Source organism: Podarcis cretensis (assembly GCF_951804945.1).
Source record: "Podarcis cretensis genome assembly, chromosome: 2".
Lineage (NCBI taxonomy): Eukaryota > Metazoa > Chordata > Lepidosauria > Squamata > Lacertidae > Podarcis > Podarcis cretensis.
The window spans coordinates 44111380-44125447 of NC_137171.1; the positions used below are offsets into that span (position 1 = coordinate 44111380).

Below are 14068 nucleotides of genomic sequence, written 5' to 3' on the forward strand. Positions count from 1 at the left end.
TACCTGTGAACTAGGTTAATGTTTTATCAATTTGGCCATTTTGTATTCTGTGATCGCTTTTAGGCTGCTAAAACACAACAGACATCTCTATCAATAGTAGGCAACACTTTACTTCTAAGCTCACAAATAATTCAGATGTAAGGGTAAGTCTCTGCTGAAAAAAAGCTTCCAAATATTTTTTGAAATGAAAAAGGTCACACTATTTTCCTTTAGTGCTGTGGTACAGAGCTTGCAGGCCTTCACTAAATTGCTTTTTCTGCTGAATTTAAAATTCTTTAAAGGTAATTCCCAAATAAATTTACTCATTCAACTCTTCGTATTCTTACTAATCTGCTTACTAAATTACAGGATTCTTACTAAATCCTGGCTGGTATTTTTTAATGATATTTCTATTCACGTCATGTCATGTCAAAAAGTGCAACACTGACATCAGAAGGGCTCGAAAGTCAACACACTATGTTCCCCCATGATATTACCAAGTCTCATGACTAACCATGTCTACATGAAGTAAGTCCTACTGAATTCAGTGGGGCTTATTCTCAGGTAAATGAGGTTAGGACTGCAGCCAAAGACACTGCTTTTTTCAACAGGCTGCATTAATGGTGCAATCCTAAAATGGAGTTAGGCCACCTGAAGGGCCTCGGAATTTGGCAGAAGTCCTCCTGCCCTCACAGAATGCCAGATAACACCATAAAATCCCGCCACACAAACTGACAAGGTGCCACAAGGAAGCCAACTGGGTCCTGAAGATGGAATGATTATGGTATTTGGTGTCTCAGGCGCTTTCCTGAAGGGCAGCCAGATATCTCTCTTAAGGACCCATGTCTTGCCACTTGTGCCACTGGGCATCAAATGAATGATGGGCTGCTATGCCACAGCTGTGTGTGTTGCAATGTATTCTGGCTCACTCCACTTCTGGGTAGTGATGTGGTGTTGACTCAATCCTATCCCAAGATTTGTAGGTAGCAGCTGTGTTGCCAAGGATAATGGAGCTGCCCTTTTTGGCAGTGTTTTTAGATGCCTCTTCGTCCTGTTCTCCTGCTCTCCCCCACCACCAATCCTGGGCTGAGCAAGTATTGGACACAGCAAATGTTCGCCTGACATTGTGGCAACATTATCTGTGGCCCAAGCATAATTGCAGTTTGTGATTGTTCAGCCTGGGTCTTTATCAGACCAATGTCTGATCTACCAGAGAAATCAAAATAATCCTGTTTCCAGGCTTTGTCACATAATTTATTTCCCTATCATGTCAGCTACCCACTTTCTATTTAGATCTCATGCCCAATGAATGTGAAGGAGAATGGGTTTGCAAGGCTGCAGTGGACCAAGCGCTATCAAAAACATGTGCTCTCTTATTGTAAATTTGCCAGATGTCCCTGTAACTTCTTTTGCACCTACAGTGCTACCTTGGTTTTCAAACATAATCCATTGTGGAAGTCCGTTTGAGTTCTGAAACATTCGAAAACCAAAAGTGGAAGCCTCAAAAAGGAAGCTGCATTTCCTGTTCGACTTCCAAGGCACGTTTGAAAACCAAGGCACTTTTAGGTTTTCAGTGTTCGAGTTCCGAAATGTTCGACTATGGAGGTGTTCAAAAACCAAGGTACCACTGTACATAGATTTCTAGATGTATTCTATTTAGCTGCTCTCTAAACTGGGTGGATGGTGCTGGAGGAGACTCTTGAGAGTCCCATGGACTACAAGAAGATCAAACCTATCCATTCTTAAGGAAATCAGCCCTGAGTGCTCACTGGAAGGACAGATCCTGAAGCTGAGACTCCAATACTTTGGCCACCTCATGAGAAGAGAAGACTCACTGGAAAAGACCCTGGTGTTGGGAAAGATGGAGGGCACAAGGAGAAGGGGATGACAGAGGACGAGATGGTTGGATAGTGTTCTTGAAGCTACCAGCATGAGTTTGACCAAACTGCGGGAGGCAGTGAAAGACAGGAGTGCCTGGTGTGCTCTGGTCCATGGGATCACGAAGAGTTGGACACAACTAAACGACTAAACAACAACAACAAACTGGGTGGACAGGCAACAAAAATCACAAATGAAATGTAAATGAGCTTCAGTGTAAGTAAGTGTGAGCGATACAGATACAAAGTAGTACAAAATAAGCTCCAATCTCATGTACGTTGATGAGGTAGTCGTACTGAAGCAGAGCAACAGCTAGGATATATTGTGCAACTCACTATTGGGATCATGGTGGAGAGTATAATGAAATCAATACAGCATCCTATGTGAAAAACAAAATCCATGCTAGGGAGATTATTAAGGAAAGAGATTGAAAATGCTCTTCTCAGTACTCTAATGTCTTTATACAAATCTATGGAGCAGCCTTGTTTGGAATGCAGAGTACAGTTCTGGCGATTCCATCTCAAGAAAGATACTGCAGAGCTGGAAAAGAACAGAAAAGGGCACCTAAAATGGTCAGAGAACGCTGGAATTTGTGAGAAAGGAGTAGGATGGGGCACAGCTAAAGAGGATGTGATTGAGGCTTGAATAGGGCCATAGTTGAAGCCCTATGTTAAGGGTAAGACACATGTACAGCATTTATCCATTGTACAGTAACCTGATATCCAGGGATGGGGGAGTAGGTGCTGCAGCTTGGAGAATAGCTTAATAGATATACAGTGGTGCCCCGCAAGACGAATGCCTCGCAAGACGGAAAACCCGCTAGACGATAGGGTTTTCCGTTTTGGAGGTGCTTCGCAAAACGAATTTCCTATGGGCTTGCTTCGCAAGATGAAAATGTCTTGCGAGTTCCTGCTTTTTTCCCCCTCCCCCCCCTTTTCTAAGCCGCTAAGCCGCTTACCCGCTAAGCCAATAAGCCGCTAAAAGCCGCTAATCCGCTAAGCCGTCAATGGGCTTGCTTCGCAAGACGAAAAAACCGCTAGTCGAAGAGACTCGCGGAACGGATTAATTTCGTCTTGCGAGGCACCACTGTACAAGAAACTTAGCAGTGTAGGAAAGGTAGATTTGAGGATTGTCCATACCAATTTGTAGGAGTCTCAAGGTTGACAAGTAATTTACAGTAAGTAGGTGTTGCCAGTTCTTCCCCTCCTAGTGTTCGCTGTTGTTGGACTTGATTTCTCCATTTGTACTGCATCTTTTGGGAAATCTTTTATTATTATTAAGTCAAGGGCCAAGTATATTATCTACTGTGCTCTAGCAGTAGCATACCATACATCTAGAGTTTTAGGTTTAATCAGTTTTGCTGCTTATTTTAACCTGTGAGTGGTGCCAAGGTATGTCATGGCAAATGCTCAGTTGAAACCTGTGATACCTGTCAACAGTTCCAGCAAAGGAAGCTGTGTGTTTACGAGGGTCGCTGGGAGGAGGGTGGGGGGAAGACAGGCCTGGTTAGAACAGGGATGAGGACTCAGACTCTTGTGGCTCTCCAGACTCTGACTCCCAGCAGCCCCAGCCAACATGCCCAGCAGTGAAGGATGGTGGAAGTTGCAGTCCAGCTACATCTGGAATGCCACAGGTCCTCCATCTCTGGGCTAGTGGTGCTAATAACACTAAAGGCCACAGGTTCATTCCCCATACGTGCCAAAAGTTCTGCACCTCTTTTTCATCCTACTCATTTCTCTCCATTTCAAAAGTATAGTCACATAAAATGGACAATAATTTTGCAAACACCTGCGATAAATGCACAATTAATCAACTGAGCCATTAGAAGAGGGGAATTCAGGGAACTGCAGAGTCCATTAATTCTAAGACAACTTGCCCCCCCCCCCCAATATCCCCTGCAAGTTCTCTTCTGTCAGATCTCTCCTTTCAACCAACTCAGAGACACTCCCAGTCTAAGACAAGGCCTCAGTTAAGCCCCACAGACCTCAAGGGTTTACAGGCTGAAATGGTTAGGCCAAGAGGCTCAAAGCCTCCAGACCAATATACACAGTATTACCTACATCCTCAAAACCTTGTTTTGTACATTAATAAATGAACCCCTTATTATAATGAACAACTGTGCAGTTTTCGAGCAGCCATTTTGTGAATAGCCTTGGTTGATCTCTAATATACCATTAACAGTAAATATAAATAGAAGGTCTAAATAATTATAACTGGGAGGTTGGGGTGGGACTCAGCTATTGTGGCGCTTCCTGAGGGGAAGAGAGTCTCAGTATTCAGCTATAGGTTAGGGAAGGAAGATGATCTCAATCCCAAATAAAAAAAGTGGGGAAGCATCCCCACACCTCCCCATTTTTAATGCATCTCCTTTTTTCTTGCTCAGCCTGTATCTTTTTCCATCTCTCTCTCTCATTTTCCTAACCTTCCCATATCTTTCTTTTCTTCTTTATTATTTCTCATTCCAGTATCTTTCCTAATTCATTCTAATTTCCCACTCCTACTTTCCTTTACACTTTCTTTTGCTTATGAAAGGAGAGTGAATGGTGTGCTACTTCCTTCTATGACGGGGCAGGAAGAACTTAGAATAAATCCCAAGCTTTTTTCCTTTTTTACAGTGGACAGTTGCTAATTTGGTGTGGGTTTACTCTGTCAGTTAACACAGCCTTCCCCAACCTGATGTCCTACAAATGTGTTGGACTACAATTCCCATCAGCCCCAGCTAGCACAGCAGTTATGGCAAGAGTTAATGGAAGTTGCCATCCAAAACATTTGGAGACCCCTAAGCTGGAAAAGTTTGAATTAAAAGAATGTAGGTAATACTTGCCTACCTTACAGAGTTGCTTTAATATTTAGAAGAGTGGTACAGTATATGTAAATTTTCATGGCTCATGTTTCCCAACACACATACATTGTTTTACTGAGTTAGATCCTTCCAGTAGCACCTTAAAGACCAACTTTACTGGAAGGAATTTTTTTATTTTGTTTTGACTATGGCAGACCAACACGGCTACCTATCTGTAACTGAGTTAGTTCCTGTAACCTTAGACAATAAATATTATGTAAAAGTACAAGTAAATACATTCAGCGATGCAGGCATACAAAATCAGCAGAAGACATTTGGGACTTTCAGATAAGCTATGAACTCCTTTTGACATCTTCATCAGATTTTTTTAAAAACCATTTTTCACTTGGCAAGCTTACTGGGTTTTAAGATACGCTGCATGTGTATTCTTACCCTTTTTAATGGTGCGTGTTTTCTTATTTTATTCCTTCCTTTCTCTATTTAATTTCTCATTTCCAATTTCAAGTTTGTCTGCTAAGATAGTTGTAGGCACAGACTTCTCAAAAATGTATTCAAATATAATAAACAAAACAACAACAACCCACTTTTGATTTAAAGCAGGGGTGGGGAAACATCCAGCCCATGGCACAGATTTGGTCCTGCCTGGCCTCCCCATTTAGCCTGTGACCAAAACACACACCCTTGCCCCTCACCGAACACCGTAGTGACATCAGGTGTGGGGCAGGCAGAGCTCTGCCTGGAAAGCTATGGCTGATCCCTGCTGAAAGCAGGATTGAATTCTAATGCATGAGGAATTAAATCCTGCTTGGTCACTATCTCCTTCCACTCCCATGGGTCAATTCCTTTCAGACCTTCACATATTTAGCGCAAAGATCTGAAAGTGGCTAAGTGTGTTCTGTTGATTGCAGTAAGAAAACTCTGTGCATTTAGAGCCCTGGTAATAAGGCAGGGTTTTCAACTGCACACAGAGGCTTCCAAGCCCAAAGAATATAGAAACCCCCTTAGAACTTTGCACTCCACATGAAAAGGTCTGAGAACCCTGGGGCACAGCTTGAGTGAAATCACCTCCTCCTACACAGTTTTAACCCTTTTGTGTTCAAGCTATTGCCTAGAGAAATGCATAAAACTCAATGCAGTCCTAATGGCTTCCCATCACCAACACTTTCATCCTCAAATTAATTTAGGTTCCTTTCATATCCTGCTTGTATGACTGCAGAAGAGAGTTAATTCCAGCATTCAGTATTACGTTTTCTAAGCCAGCAAAGGCTGTTTACAACCTCCTCCACACAAATCCGGGGGGGGGGGGGGCGCGGGAATATCTAATAATATATAAAAATGTAACAGCATCATTCAACTAAGAATTCCCCACTGATCAGGTCAGAAGATTATGAAGCAAAAAGCAGCACTAGAACAGAGTATCTTATCAATATCCCGGGCCTCCCTGCAAGAGCTCTAAGTAATCAATGCAAAGTTGCTTCAAGTTAGGCCTGAAATTGAAAGCTTCCGTAGCAATACTTTCCAAACCTTCTAATGGTTCAGTTGATTTAAATAAACTCTTGGCCACAAGAAGAAGGGAATTCAGGGCATGTTCAGAGTGCCCACAAATTAAGGCATTTTTGCTTTTTTGTCAACCTTTGGGACCAAGGAAGCCACCGTATCTTGAACTACATATCAAATGCTTACTGCTGAGGTTGTGAACCAAAATCCCCATCACTGAACCCTCAGTCAAGATCAATTCTAGTAGATGCTGTTTACAAATACCTTTTCATCTAGGGGGGAAAAGTAACTTTAGGCAAAAGTACCAGCTATTGATCCTGAATTAAGTTATTGGCCGCTTCAACTTTTCCCCTATAACAGTATCTAGCTAAGATACACTCCCTCCAATCTGAGACTACAGGCCAGCCATTTGTACATGAAAGAGGAGTACACACAGATGTTGCCACCAACACTGCAGGCTATACTATTCACAAGAAACTGGATGACATTCCTACACTTCCAAATGGATGACTGTACAAGGAAGTACCCTCTGGGGAGATAAGGCATCAGGGGTTGGTTTGTGGCCATACATAAACACTGAGCCTGGCAGGGGAAAATTGTTTCGTGAGAAGGCTTGAAAAGGCAGCAGCTGTCATTCATCACATCACCCTTTGTGGCTCAGATGCTTCAGCTAGCCTCCAGATAAAAATACTCAATGCATATTTATGTATTAGACATAAGGCAGCATCTTTAGTTTGAGTTTTCTTGCTTCCATTTATGCAACATGTTAAAAGTGGTAGCTTTTTGGTAAAGTGCTACTTCAGGGCTAAGCTCCAGTTAACTTAGCTAGGAATAAGTGTCTCTGGATTCTTGTTAGTACACACACAAAGGACTAGGCACTGCACTTGTGTTGCCAGGAATAGATGGTTTGCAGTGCACTTGCTATGTATGACAGAGAGGGCTACACATACCAAAGTGTGTAGACTTCAGAGTATAATGAAACTCCTGCCCCTGCCCCGGCAAAGCAATATTTGCAAAGTTGTTTCCCATTAGGCCCGAAATTAAAAGTAGTAATACTTTCTGAAGCTTTAACTTGAAATTAAATGCTACCTCATTTATAAAATATGCAACACAACGAAGTCCAAGTTATTCTTGCTATTGTTTATGGTTTCAAAATGCAGTAGTGGCTACAATGTGAAAGATTTATAATAAAAGGATGCATCACAAAATAACTGAAGCTATTCTTACAGCAGGCTTGTAAATAGCTACTTGCCTGGTTACCCAAGTGTAAGAAGTGCCTCCAAGCAACCAGGAAAAGGAAGCTTTTACTAGAACAGCAGCAGCAGTCAAGCATCTATTTCAAGCTAGGTGCTATACGAAAGACAAAGTTAAGACAGGTTCAGCCTAGGTCCATGACCTAACACAGAGGTTTACATACCTGTGAGTTATTCCCTTTTGTGATCTTATTTAAACAGCAGTCCTGTTTAGGGAAGTTTTTCATGTTTAATGCTGTATTGTGTTTTTAATATTTGATTGGGAACCACCCAGAGTGGCTGGGGAAACCCAGCCAGATGGACGAGGTATAAATATTAATAACTTATTATTATTATAATTATTATTATTACAGCAACAGCCAATGAATTGCTCAAATCACTTTCTGAAAGCTTCAAAATATACTAATGGAAGGGGCCACAAGAATTGAACTTTTAATGCCAAATTAGCCTCAAAGGCAAGTTGAATGTGGGCAATTTAAAATTCATTTGACATAATTACCTTAAAAACTTGGAACAAACGTATATTGATCTGTCTCTACAGATGTGCTTAAAAAAACCTAAGGCCCTGCAGATATCACTGGACTACAACTCCCATCATCTCCAACTGCTAGGCATGCTGTCTAAAGCAAAAGGGAGTCCATACAGATCTGCAGGGCCACAGGTTTCACACCCTTGCACAAGAAATATATTAGGGGTTCTTAGTTTTCTCCACTATGCAAGAAACTCATTGCACAGAGCACCCAATCCATAGTTTCAACATCACCCATTGTATGACTCCCCCCCCCCCCCGGTATGTGGGCTCTGGCCAACAAAAACTTATGTCTTTAAGGTTACCTGCTATTGCACAAACTAACATGACTATCTCTCTAGATCTTCTCCCCAAAGCCTTTGGATACAGATTTTGCCAGCAGACCAAATACTCATTACACACCAGTGACATTGCTTCACACTGTAACAGGTTTATGGCTAGACACAACTCTAGCTTCCTGAGGCGAATAATCAGCAGCAGCCTGCAGCCAACCATGCAGGGAAGATTTACACAAGTGGGGCTCTTCACTTTTGTCTTTCTTGGCATATATGGAAAAGTATGTGTGGGTAGCTGGGCTTGTAAGCATTTGTGAGCTTGTTAAATTCGGCAGACTTATTACCAATGCTACAGATTTCATTGAAGGAACAAATAGGGGATGCAAGGAAAGTATTGCCACCAATACTTGATCAATGTTTTTTCTGTTTCTTGCCACAAGGTTGATGGACATTCCAAACATATGTATCTAATGTGACTGAATTGCATGGTGTGATCTTGCTATTTTATATTGTTTTGATTCTTTTTTGTACTTTTATTGTGTGTGTGTGTGTGTGTGTGTGTGTGTATGAAGAAATATTGCTTTTATTTGTTTATGTTTACTACAATGCGTTATACATGGGGCTTCCTCTGAAGATGCTTTGGAAACTTCAGCTGATGCAGAATTCAGCAGCTAGGTTGCACACTGGGGCAAGAGGGTTTGAGCATATTACACTAATCCTGGCCTGACTGCACTGGCTGCCAATTAGTTTCCAGGTGCAATTCAAAGTGCTGGTTTTGAACTATTAAGCCTTAAATGGCTCAGGACCGCAATACTTCAAGGGCTGCTTCTCCCTTTATAAACCAACCTGGATTCTGCATTCATCATCTGAAGGCCTTCTTCGTGTGCCTTCTCCAAGAGAGGTCTGGAGGGCGGCAACACAAGAACGGGCCTTTTCTGTAGTGGCCCCCCATGTGTGGAAAACTTTCCCCAGAGAGGCTCGCCTGGTGCCTTCATTAGACATCTGTAGGTGCCAGACAGAAAGGTTCCTCTTCAACCATGCCTTGGGCTGATTAACATTCTATGTCCTTTTAAATGGGTTTGTGGGAAGGGAGGTCAGGTGTTTACTTTTTGTTTGTTTGTTCTTGTATTTATTGTGTATTTTGTGTATTTTATTATGTATTTTTATGCTGTGAACTGCCCTGAGATCTTCAGATGAAGGACAGTATACAAATGCAATAAATAAAATAAATATTAAATATTGTTTTGAACTGCTTTGGGCTCAATTTGGTTATTGTAAAAGTGGCGTGCAAATATTAAATCACATGGAGGAAAACATTTAATTGAACTTCCATTCCTTTTTCTTCTTCACCATCCCCTCCTTATGTATGCACACTTCTGTGAAGCCACACCGCCCAAAGTTATGGAAGAGATGCTGGAATGAGCATTGTGTCTTAATACAGCCAACTCGAAGAGGCTACCAAAGGCTTGCAGCCTCCCAAAGACATAGTGAAGTCACAATTTGGAGTTGGACAAGAAGTTTGACAGTGGGCAGGGGGGAAGGGAAGAAAAGAGAGAAATGGATTTTAACATCAACCCTTTTCTGATCTAATGATGACATGGTAAAAGTCATCCTAAGCTGCCTTATTTGCCATGGTAACCACTCTTTGAGTTCTCCAATATACAATGAGACTGCAGCTCACAAACTCATAGCACAAGCCACATTTTGAAAGTTATCCATGCAGTGGTGAGCTATGCTCAATACAAATTACTCATTAGTCTTAAGGTCCAGTCACTGTAACCAGAAAGAGGCCAAGTACCGTATGTGGGGATTCTCCACATTGTAAAAAATGGCAAGCTGATCTGATGTAATATACCAAGAAGAAACGCTTGTGGCTCAGGGGCAAAGAAGGTCCCAAGTTCATTCCCCAGCATGGACTGGGTATGTCCACTGTCAGTAACCTTTGAGAGTCGCTGCCAGTCAGTGTTACATGGACCAATGGTCTGAGTCAGAATAAGGCATAAGTTCCTAATATCACAGGAACACCATCATTAAAAAAAAAGTTTAATGCTTGTCCACATGTCTGTGAAGTTTTGTGCAAGCAAGAGAAAAGGACTGAAACAAAGGCATGCTTTTCATCAGCATGCAGTCGCACCCTCTTACAGCCAAGTTTTCAGATGACAGTAGTGAAGGATATTGTGCATGGCTCACTATATCATACAGCGGCAGAAGCCTACAAGGAAGTGCCCATGTTATAATGCTAGCTCTCCACTTGAAAAGAGAATATGGGAGCTTTAAAACGCCTATCTGGACAATGACCCACTGTGAACATTGAACAGTAGTTTAATATTATTTATTCCATGGCACATAATATTTTAATATAAACTGTGACACCAGGTTGTGTCTTTAGTTGTACAGAGTGAAAAATGTTTTTGACAATGTTTCACTATCATACAAGATATTCTCCTAAACAAATAAAGTTCATGAAAAATCAAATCTTACCCTCTTGATCATTTGTAAAAGTTTCAAGTACATTACTTTTTCGTTTCAAGCTGCTTTTTGAATGGCAATATGTTATAACCCAGGATGGAAGCAATTTCTTCACCAGTAGACATTTTTAGACCATTGAGACTTCAAACAGTTGTGATGCAAAGTACAAAACACAAGGCATAACATATGGGCAAGAAAAATAAAGTATTGTTGCCCAAGCATGATTAGAAAGAAAATGAACTATATCAACAAAGCAATAGATTTCCTCGCTGAGGGACAATGGGCTGGATCCAGACAGTCATTGGGTTCAAGTAGATCCACTGATATTTATGGGACTTAAGTGATGACTAAGTCTGGACCCAACCCAATGACCTCATGTGCACATAACACTACACTAAAACCATGGCCTTGTGTGAATGAACAAATTTGTGGATTCTCAAGGAGAAGAATTGTGATTGCTTTGCTCGTCCTGCAGTTCTGCTAGTGCAATACAGCTGTGAGCACAACCACGGTTTGGCTTAGTGTTAAATCACGAGCCTGATTTATGTGATAAGCCATAGAACAAACACTGGCTACAGCCTGGTGGTTTGTCTCAAGTGAGATAAACCATGAGTCCAGGTTTGGACATATAAAACCAAACCATGACTTGACTCCAGGTAGTGCAGCAGCAAGAAGAAGAAGAAGGAGCAGCAACATGACCATGATGTTCTCTCCAGGAATCTACACATTTGCTCAGTCATACCAAGCCATGGTCGGACTAAGCAAAATGTGCGAACTGGGTTTGTGTCTAAAAACATGAACTCCTGTAAAGTAACATTTCGGGCTGGGAACTATTATTTTCCCAGAGTTTTGTGCAACTGCTACTGCAACAGAGAACTGCTACCTAACCCAACTTTCTGGAAAACTGTTACTTCTTCGCCATGCCAATTCAGTATACCCGTAAGTGCTAACAAACAGGACAAATATGCTTTGAATAAGTAGACTAATTGTAACTAACGATAAGGTAGGAAGGTTAGCAACCCACTTTCTTTCTAGAACCAAATACCCTGTGAATGTCAAAATATTTGAACCAGCTCTTAGTTTCTAAAAGGCTCTTATATCCCAAGTACATTGTATTTAGAGAGAAATCACTCTTTTCTGTTTCAGCAGTGAAAACACCAAATTGCTGACATCAAGACTGAAGAGGTTAAATATTAAATCTTAAGGGCACCCAAGGGCCGAAATTCCAAACATCCATTCACTCTTAAGCTTAGCAAGCAACATCTACTTACCCCCACATGTTAAAACTCTAACTCAGACAATACATTCTTATCATTTCTATTTTCCTTGGCTAAGAGATTCTATACCAAAGAAGCAATTCATGAGCCAGTATCAGCAAGGAAAACAACTTTTTAAACACCGTATTAGTATCCAAGAGGTTCTCACTGATAGAGCTTCTGAAGAGACATAGCTAACAGGTACTTAATGACTGGCAATTTGGACCTCTTTCTCTCAGTACAGAGTCAACCCCCCCCCAGGCAAGCCATAGCAGCAGTTTGCACCCATGCATACATTCATTCTTGCTTCATTTGAGACACACTGTTTGGAAACAGTTCCCCCATTGTTTAAGCTGTAACGCTGGACTTCCAACTACAGCTAAAAACAAATGCCTAATACTATTAAGATAGCTCCCCACTGGTACTTGATGGTATGCGGGCAAGTAGAACAGCAGTACTTTCTTTAGGATCCGATTAATGCAAAGACAGTGAGACCCTGGAAACCAAAAGTACAATTTCAAATATCTACTGCCCTGATGTTCAGCTTAGTTATTTGCTTTCCCAAACTCAAAACAATACAGCTACAGCAAAGAGCAAAAACAAAAGCTTATATTCACAATGCTCGCCATTCTGGACAAATAAATTACACTGACTATTAAATAAATAACAGGCATTAACACCAAAGCCAAACATATGTGGTAATCTTCCAACGAAAAGCAGTTGGCAGCAAATCATAGAAAAACTGTATCAAGATGGACAAAGTGCCCTTGGTTGATTTCTATTGTATAAAAACTGCCCACTGTTAACAACTGGGCAATGACAGCCCACATCCTGGGTGAATTTAATTAAGACCTTGAAAATGTCAAAGTCACCAACCTACAAATCAGCATTCATACAGAGATCGAATTTGATGGAAATGGCGGAAAGAGTAAAGGTGGCACATTACTGGGAATCGTAAGCAGCTAATGCCATTCTAAAAGGGGCAACACAAAGTCCTCATCCAGCAGAGAAAGAGAGTCACTGGGGTTGCCAGGCTAGATTGCTGTTTTATTTAACCTTTAAGCTGGTTGCAGTTTCTAAAAAGATGCGCCCTCCCCTTAAGGAAGCCTGCCAATCAACATTTTTATCACTAAGAACTTTGTAGGACAGAAGATGGAAGCATCCTTAGTTCTTGGGCAGGAAAGGTACTGTCTCTCTTCACTGACCACAAAGGTTGGCAGAAAAGGAAGCAAGCAATGGGGGCTGCACACAGAGCATCCATGTCCCTGAGCCGTTTGACAAGACCTGGTTGGGCCAGAAAACAATTAACAAAACAAAGGAGATCTATCTTGTCCACAGACCTTGGTTCAAGCCATTGATCAGCTGCAAACATACTAGGTACCTTACTTAGCAAGTTCAGCCTCAGTGCCTGTCTAAAAAGGACAGCAGCAATGAGTTCATTGTGGAAATAGGAAGGGTTGCACAACACTTTGTACGTTCAAAGTGAGTGATAAATGGCAATTGTTGATGTGCCTAAGGGAAAGGAAGAGCAAACCACTCCTTAGTTGGCAGTCCACAGAGAAGGATAAGTCACTACTTCAGGGTGTAGGCACAGTGGAGGACACACCTTCGGGGTTTGGAAAGTAAATATATTCTCTCCCCAACCACAGCCTCTGGGAGAACCCTCTTCTTCCCCCTTGGCAACAGGGGGCAAGGAGACAGCATTCTCATTTCATGGCCTGTCCAGAGCCTGTAGACAGAAGGCTGTCACTGCAACCCGAGAAAATTCAAGTGTCCCAAGACATTTAGGCCAAGTGCTCCAACACAGCTAAGGCAGATGGACTCGGGCCCTGCCTACAGGGCGCAAGGAGGGGAGGGGGAACAGAAGAGTGAGACCCCCTTGGACCCCTCTGGGGCTGCATAGAAAAGCCCTCGAATAAGGAGGGAGGAGGCTTCTCCTGCGTTACATGGGAGGAAGGAGACAGAAAACAAACTACCGGGTCAGCGGCGGAGGAGGGAGGGGGCGGGAATGAGGAGAGGTGGGGGGGGGCGCCGAGCCCCCGCCCGTCCTCCCCTAGACGGTGCTTTGCGCTCTTGGGCGAGAAGATGCCCAGGCCTCCGAGCAGGAGAAGGGGGTCTCCCGAGGGGCT

General features: G+C 42.2%; 1 protein-coding gene across 6 annotated transcripts in view; it reads right to left on the reverse strand.

The window, feature by feature from the left end:
- The window catches only part of EVI5L (ecotropic viral integration site 5 like), a 50642-nt gene that overhangs the window by 36292 nt on the left and 282 nt on the right, over positions 1-14068 (reverse strand). Inside the window, exon 1 of one of the 6 annotated variants that reach the window (XM_079965978.1) lies at positions 4503-4520. The exons of the other annotated variants lie outside the window; for them this stretch is intronic. The gene's annotated coding sequence lies outside the window, so the exon portion shown is untranslated. Of the gene's footprint in view, positions 1-4502; positions 4521-14068 lie in introns of those variants that run through there. 6 annotated transcript variants of the gene reach the window in all.